This window comes from Crocuta crocuta, unplaced genomic scaffold (genome assembly GCF_008692635.1).
Source record: "Crocuta crocuta isolate KB4526 unplaced genomic scaffold, BGI_CrCroc_1.0 scaffold32, whole genome shotgun sequence".
Lineage (NCBI taxonomy): Eukaryota > Metazoa > Chordata > Mammalia > Carnivora > Hyaenidae > Crocuta > Crocuta crocuta.
In genome coordinates, this window is record NW_027529424.1 from 6,330,537 (window position 1) to 6,338,090 (window position 7,554).

At 36.0% G+C, this 7,554-nt stretch overlaps 1 non-coding gene across 1 annotated transcript; it reads left to right on the forward strand.

The window, feature by feature from the left end:
• Positions 1-4,188: 4,188 nt before the first annotated feature.
• On the forward strand, positions 4,189-4,291 carry LOC144227041 (U6 spliceosomal RNA). The gene has a single exon (XR_013333834.1). It is a non-coding gene; the product is annotated as a U6 spliceosomal RNA (small nuclear RNA).
• Positions 4,292-7,554: the final 3,263 nt, after the last annotated feature.

Sequence of the window (7,554 nt, forward strand, 5' to 3'; positions counted from 1 at the left end):
CCTTCAATGCATTGTAAATCTGTATTCGTGTGGAATAATATAAATACGTGTTCCACACAATAAAGTCATTCTCTCTTAGGTAAAATAATTCTACTCGTAGAAAAAATACGGAACACAATCATCCTTATAAGATCCGATTTCTCTTGGTAGTCTGCTAAAAACAAATAACAATGAGGCATTGAAACTCAGTACCTATAAAATGTCAACAGATGCATAACACACTAAAAGTAGGAATTAATCCTGTATAATAGTTAGGTAAAAGAGTGGATAAAAAGTACTGAACTTTTGGGTGCCTGGATGTGTCCATCGTTTGAGTGACCAACTCTTGACCGACTCAGGTCTTGATCTCAGGGTCGTGAGTTCAGGTTCTGCCTTGGGCTCTATGCTGGGTGTGAAGCCTACTTTTAAAAATACTGAATTTATACCATTTTTTAGGGTATTCCTATTGAAATATATGGAAACACAGATTAATGGTATTGAGACATCAGCTCTTTGAAGTCACTGGAAGACAAGAGCTTTCAAGGAAAAATAAAATACTATTATATTTTTATGAAAATTGGTGAAAAGTAAGGCAATTTAAATCGTTAATAAATTCAAAGCTAAGGAGCCTGGGTGGGACCTCCATTGAAATCTATCCAAAAGATGGAAGAAGTTTTTCTTATATGGATGGAATAAACACTGAGGGCAGCAAAGTCATGGAAAATTATGAAATATGCCTTGTCATACTGAACCGAAGGGGAGCATATCTTTGCCCAGCCTGATTCTTCCTCTACAGTTTATATGTTTATTAAACACATAAAGCCTTCATATTAATCTGGGTAGCTTTCATCAATATGATCACGGCTTTGTTGTGAATCAGTATCAGTACAGCTCTGTTTTAGTAATGCTGTCAAAAAAAAAAAAAAAAAAAAGGCCAAACCATTCAATTTTTAAATCAGTGGCAATCCATGATTTTATGAGATGGTTGTTTAGAGTCAACCTTAAGAACTTAAAATATTAAGTCAAAAACATTAATCAGCATTTACTTGCCTACAAATCTATTCATCCTACACACCTTCCCTCAAGCCTCCAGATAAAACAGTAAAACTCAAACTTAAGATGAAAGGTAATTAAAAAAACTACTTTGGTTTGCTTCTCATATATCTTAAAGTGTTAAAATCGACAACAAAATAAAGTCATTGTATTTCACTTTCTGTTAAGAGTCAGGACAAGTTGTGGGTCTTCATTTAGCCCTCAGGCAACACAACTGGCGGTTGGCTAAACATGCAATAACTCATGCTGCCACTGGATGGCAGTGACAGCTTGCGTCTCTCACATACTCCCCAGGCCCTGGATGCTTGGGAGCGCCACCACTCTTTTGCAGGACTTCAATGTGCAAAAATGCACCTGGTGCCTCTCCAACAGCTCACATTCCTTTTCAATCTCTTGCCTTTGGCCCACTTCATCCTAAGGCAGCCAATAAGTAAGTCTTCCTTACTTGCAATCACTTTTTACGAACTTCATGATGTTCAACAGAATGCCAAGTTTGCAAAAGGTAGGGGGAAAAAGGTAAGAAGGAAACACACATACAGGACCAGATTCCCTGCTGCTAGTTAACGGTGCTGAGCTTTCAGAGGATCGCAGTGTCTAGAAAACACTTGTTATTTAATTGCTTTTTACCATATAACAAAAATATCCCTGACTTTCTTCAGCATTTTGTGTTCTAAATTACTTCTTCTCATCACACACACACACACACACACACACACACACACTCCAACATGCAGCCAGGTCTCAAATAATTGTCATTGGGGCAATTAACTGATGACAGTTTAATTTTCCGGAGTGAATTGGTTTTAAGTTGACAATGGGGAAAATTACTTCGAAAATAAAGTTTTTAGGTCTAGGTAAGCTGACAACATTGTTAGGAAAAGAAATTGTAGAGTTAAAAATATGTACATTTCTGAATTGTCATCAACTTAAAGATTAATGAAAGTTATGAAGGTGTTAGATATTATCATAGCTTGACACAGTGAATTAATTTGGGGGGGATCTTTTATGGGTTTTTGTGGGGGTTTTTTGTTTTTGTTTTTGTTTTTGTTTTAGGGAAGGTTTTAAATACATTCACCTGAATAAGGGCCTTTGCTTCTGAATAGCTTTGCTGGGTTATAAGGAGGGGAAAAAAACCCTCAGATTACTTTTCTGATGAGTGGTTTAAGATGATTGGATTAGTGAAGTCAAAATAAAGAGGGATGGATTCTTTTATAAATATATACAATGAACCAATACAGATAAATATAATTACCTTTATTTCAGAGAACTTAAATATTTATTCCTAGGTATTCCTATTTTTAAATGCTAAGAAACGTGGTCTATCCCATGTTGTGCCTTTCTTAGTAAATACAGCTTAAACATTAAACAGTACAGTTAGCATCTATGGGAGGTACCAATTTATATTAAATTTCTTTTAAAAAGATTAAAAATTAATTTAATTTCTTTAATATACATTTTTATACTTTTAAGAGTACTTTTATACCCCTTTGGTGGAAGCTGAAATGGTTGAAAATATTATAGGATAATAATAACAACAACAGAAAACAGCAGCATGGGAATTCTGGAGCATTTTGTAATGTGGTTTAAACCTTGCAAGCACCAGAAAACTAAAAAAAAATTTTAAATACCAAATCTCCACATAAGTTTTCTTTTCATTTTTCTTTTTGTGTGTGTGTGTGTGCTGCAAACATTTTAATGATTATTGTTGAGCATACATTTTGGAAATTTTTTACTTCAAACTGCAACAAGTTAAATATGTTTTAATTTTTCTTAACACAGTAACTAAGGAAATATTATTCAATGGTAGGAATAGGGATATAAAAGGGACTCGAATCTCTATTAAAATTAGGTACTTCCAATTTTGTAGGAATAAATTCTGTCTAAATGGAGAGATAAATTGTGTATAGCTAGTGTAAGAATATATTTATGGGACTGCAAAAACCAAAACTAAAGACAGTTTCTTATATTTATGTCTTATTTCCTTTACAAACACCCCAGTATATCTAGTCCATAGTTAGGAAGCAACTAAAAGAAAAACAAATCAAGCACATTTGACGAAAGAAATACTTAAGAACCTGGGAAGACCAGGCTTCTATCTTTTCACAGATCTGTCAGATTCTCACATAAGACTATGGCACAACTCAGTAGCATTTGAAGATAATCTAAACAAATTTACTTTGTGCTTTCAGATAACCAGACTATAAAGTAACCAGTTTCTGAAACTTGTTTCTCCATGACACATCCAGATTGAAATGAATAGAGACAAAGAACTTGAAATGTACTTTAATCTTCTGTTTGTTTTAAAGTTTAAAGTTGTACCAACCAAATTTCATATGAAATAAGATACATTTGCAGTATTTCACATACATATACAGGTAATTCAAGTTAATGTAATTCCTCCTGGGACCAGCATCTACTCCTCTCACTGTATATATTGACCTATCGATAAAAAAAAAAACAAAAAACAAAAAACTTGAATAACACCTTAGTGTTGCACTTTCGTATTTTTTTTTTTATTATTATGGACTCTTAATGTTTCAATTTCAATCCTTTAGGGGAAAGTTAGCCAAAGTCTTTTGTATAAGAATTTTTAGGAAAGGAAATGGAAAGTAAAATCCTGACAAATTATATATTAGTATCTATTTACCTTACATCTGAGACTTAACTTTAACGTCTCTGAGATAAAAATAGCTCCCAATTCCAATGGAAACAAATATCAGTGAAACATTATAGGCAAGAATTTCTTCCTCATTTTGGAATACTCGGTCAGGCTATAAAAGACAAAGAGAGGGAAAGGTAATTTGAATTTGTGTGTGTACACATGCATTCACACATACTAGAGGGGACACGAATCTTCCGGAACCATCTAGTTCAGGTCATGGCTATATGGTTTTATAGCTTGGGATTGAAAATTGGGAGAGGATGCCATGCAAACATACCTAAATTTTGCACGAGATGGTATTTCCTCGTACCTGTGTGAATGTCAATTAATACACACCGATGAATGTCAGTTGCACGTAATATGAGTCATTTAGGACTACAGTATTAAACTTTATGCTAAGTGGAGACTTCGCGGCTCATCTACACACTTTCACCTCCCCACTGAAAGAAGATAGTACAGAACTCTTATGTCCTGAGGCCTTAAAAATAAATGCTGTGCTCACCTCAGCAGTACAGACACTAAAACTAGAATGTTAAGAGAAGATTAGCGTGGCCCCTGAACAAGGATGTACACATTCATGAAGTGTCTCATATCTTTAAATATGATGAGATTAAAAAAAAAAAGATCTAGTCTGTCACTCGCCGACAAATGCTTTCAGATAGAGACAAAAGGCGCTTCTGAAAATCAGTCACATCTGTGAGTAAATATTTTTTCCTCAAATCTGTACATTGTGAACATATGCACATTAAAACAGAAGTAGCCATAAGATGATTCACTTCACCTTATTATTCCCAGAAATCTATGATGATGGATAAATAGAAAGATGACCCACAGATAATCCTAGGTATGAAAGGAAGGCAAGAGAACAAGTTTTTATTAAATGAAAGGTGAACCAAAAATTTTAACTGGAAAAAATAAGACAGATGTTAGCCATATAATAAGATCCTTAGACTTCTGATTCAAAGCTATGCTTAAAGTCAATGTCTTTGCTATAAGAACTTGATAAAGGTATTGCAGTTGTTTCTGGCTTCAGGTTTTGTAATCCTAGACAATTGTTCCAAACAACTAAACTTTAAATAATAAATACTTCACTTTTTCAACTTACTCCTAAAGAGGAGAAAGAAGGTTAACGTTTATTGAAGGCTATCTGGTACCTGATGTGAGGCACTTTACATGTATTATTGATTTGGTTCCTAAGCTTATTGAAATAAAAATTAGGATCATCTTGCAATATTTCCAAATTGCTGCTGAAATATTGGGAACTGTTCAAATTAGAAATCAATTTTCTAATCAATTATTAGGGACTGAGTATTTTCTATAACAAAAATATATTTTGTTTTCTGGAGCAAAAAAAGTGCAGGTTACAGTCACCCCCCAGCCTTATTCTCCTGGACTCGGTGTGTGTTACCACGGTTGTGTGTCAGCAAGGTAAGGGAATGGTGCCAGATAATGTTTGAGAAGAGTCCTTTAAGAACAGAGAAGAAAATAGGAGTTTGGATTTTTAAAAACTGTACAGAGCGTTTTATGTATTTAATTATTAAATATTTAAGAGGTCAAAGTAAGAGTTTAAATTCTGATGGGAATAAGTGATAAAAGTCAGGCGCACTCTTAACAGTACTTCACAAATGGCTATACTGGTCATGCTTTTAGATCTGTGAGCCTCTACCCACCTTCCCCAGTCTTCATGGTCCTCTAGGCATTGCCGAAGGGAAATTCTCAGTCCAATTAAATGTACAGATTCCAGAATTGCCTGTGTTCTTACCCTGCCTCCTTCATACTTATTTCACTTGGTTAATATTTGTTCTCAGCTATTTCCTCATTCCCTGTGTTGAATCAAGTCTTCCCAAAGGTTCCCTTTCTCTAGAGGTCCCCAAGCTGCATAAATAAAAATGTTTTTAACTAAGCTCATTAAGAAGTTCACAGGGATCCTGTTACGATTAAGAATCATCAGCAATTTAGGCATGAGCACTGGGTGGTGGACAAGAGCTGCCATGTGGAAGACGCGGACTCTGGACTCCATTTTCTTGTGTCACTTGTAAGTGGATCCTAGCTGATAAAATACTGAGATGCCAAGAAGCATATCAAGCATTGGAGGCAATGGAATGAGCCGCCAGGAGATTGCCAACAGAAGGAAAGTTGCAAATACAGGTGTTGTGTGCCTGGAAGAGGGTATCGCAACATATGCCTAATTTTTCCCCAATCAGGGTTCTTATGCAGAAATCAATTATATGAGACTAAACTGCCGGCAAAATAATAATAAAAACAAAAATTGCAAATACTAACTTGCGGAGAAATTTCTGTTTTCTATCCAATAAAACAAGGATAGTAGAGGCATCTGGGTGGCTCAGTCATTTAGGCATCCAACTTGGGTTCGGGCCCACATCAGGCTCTGTGCTGACAGCTGGGAGCCTGGAACCTGCTTCAGATTCTGGGTCTCCCTCTCTCTCTCCTCTGCTGTCCCCTGCTCATGCTCTCCCTCTCTCCCCCCCCCATCTCTCCCTCTCCCTTTATCTCAAAAATAATAAACATTTTAAAAAGTAGGGATAGTAATAAGGAACAGAATGGGGATGAAAAAGGAAAAGCTTATACAATGAGAATAAAATCTGGTTTAAGAAAAAGGTTACTGTCAGTAAAAGTTTGGACTAGACTGACTCTGTTCTCTTTGGGCTGCATTTTTCTCCAGTTATTTATTATTACTTATTATTTTCCTTAAGTCAGAATATTTAAGCTTCATATATGGTCACTTCCTAAATGTATATCTACAAGGACTAAATACATCATCATAGATAAGTGCTCTAAGATTCCCATTTCACCCGCTGCCTAGAATGACAAGCTCAAGATTGTATCGATGCTTCTTTTCTAATGGCATAATTTACAACAGCCATCAGTTCTTTTGGCTTGCCTTAATTCTAAGTGAATGTATCCCTGTTTTTCCTACCAATATTCTTGTCCAACATATTAACTTACTGGCATAACAGATTAAGCCAGACTAATATTTCTCTTAATTAAGCAGAAATTTTAATACTGTCATCATACCCTGGGTGACCAAGAATACTTGATGTTATTAGCCATATAAGAATGGAGGGGTATCCGGGGCACCTGGGTGGCGCAGTTGGTTGGGTGTCCAACTTCCGCTCAGGTCGTGATCTGTGGTTCCAGAGTTCAAACCCCGTGTCCAGCTCTGTGCTGACCGCTCGGAGCCTGGAGCCTACTTTGGATTCTTTGTCTCCCTCTCTCTCTGCCTCTCCTCCACTCAGGCTTGCTCGCTCTGTCTCTCTCTAAAATAAATAAAACATTTAAAGAATTTTAAAAAAAGAATGAAAGAGTATCCAAAAAAGCCATATGGGATATTTCAAAAACTAAATCGTGTGGAAAGCAGAGTTTGTATGAGGGATTCCGCGTATGCAGTTGTGGTCACGGTGTCTTTCCTTAGAGACAGCCCTTTATTGGTGGACCTTGCAATGAATGTTTACAAATCTGCCTCAGGGTATAGTTATTTCTGTGCTGTTCATGTCCCACATTTCCATATCCTGCCACCAAACCCTGGTAAAAACTTTCTTGGATTAAAATATCTATTTGTTTTCAGGATTATATTTCTTAGTTTCTAATACAGTTTCACATATATGTATATTCAGCATGCGACAAGTATTTACTGAGTGCTTATGATACGCCAGTCACTGTGCCTAGCCCAGGGGGTATGGGAAAAAAACAACACAGGAAAAACTTTTTCTGACATTGCGTATAAAACCTCTGGAAAAGTGTTTTACAAGGGATCAAGCACTCAGATTTTGTACTTAGATCTGAGTTCAAATCCTGCTTCAAATCCTTTGAGTTATATGGTCGTATCACACTCCTTATTT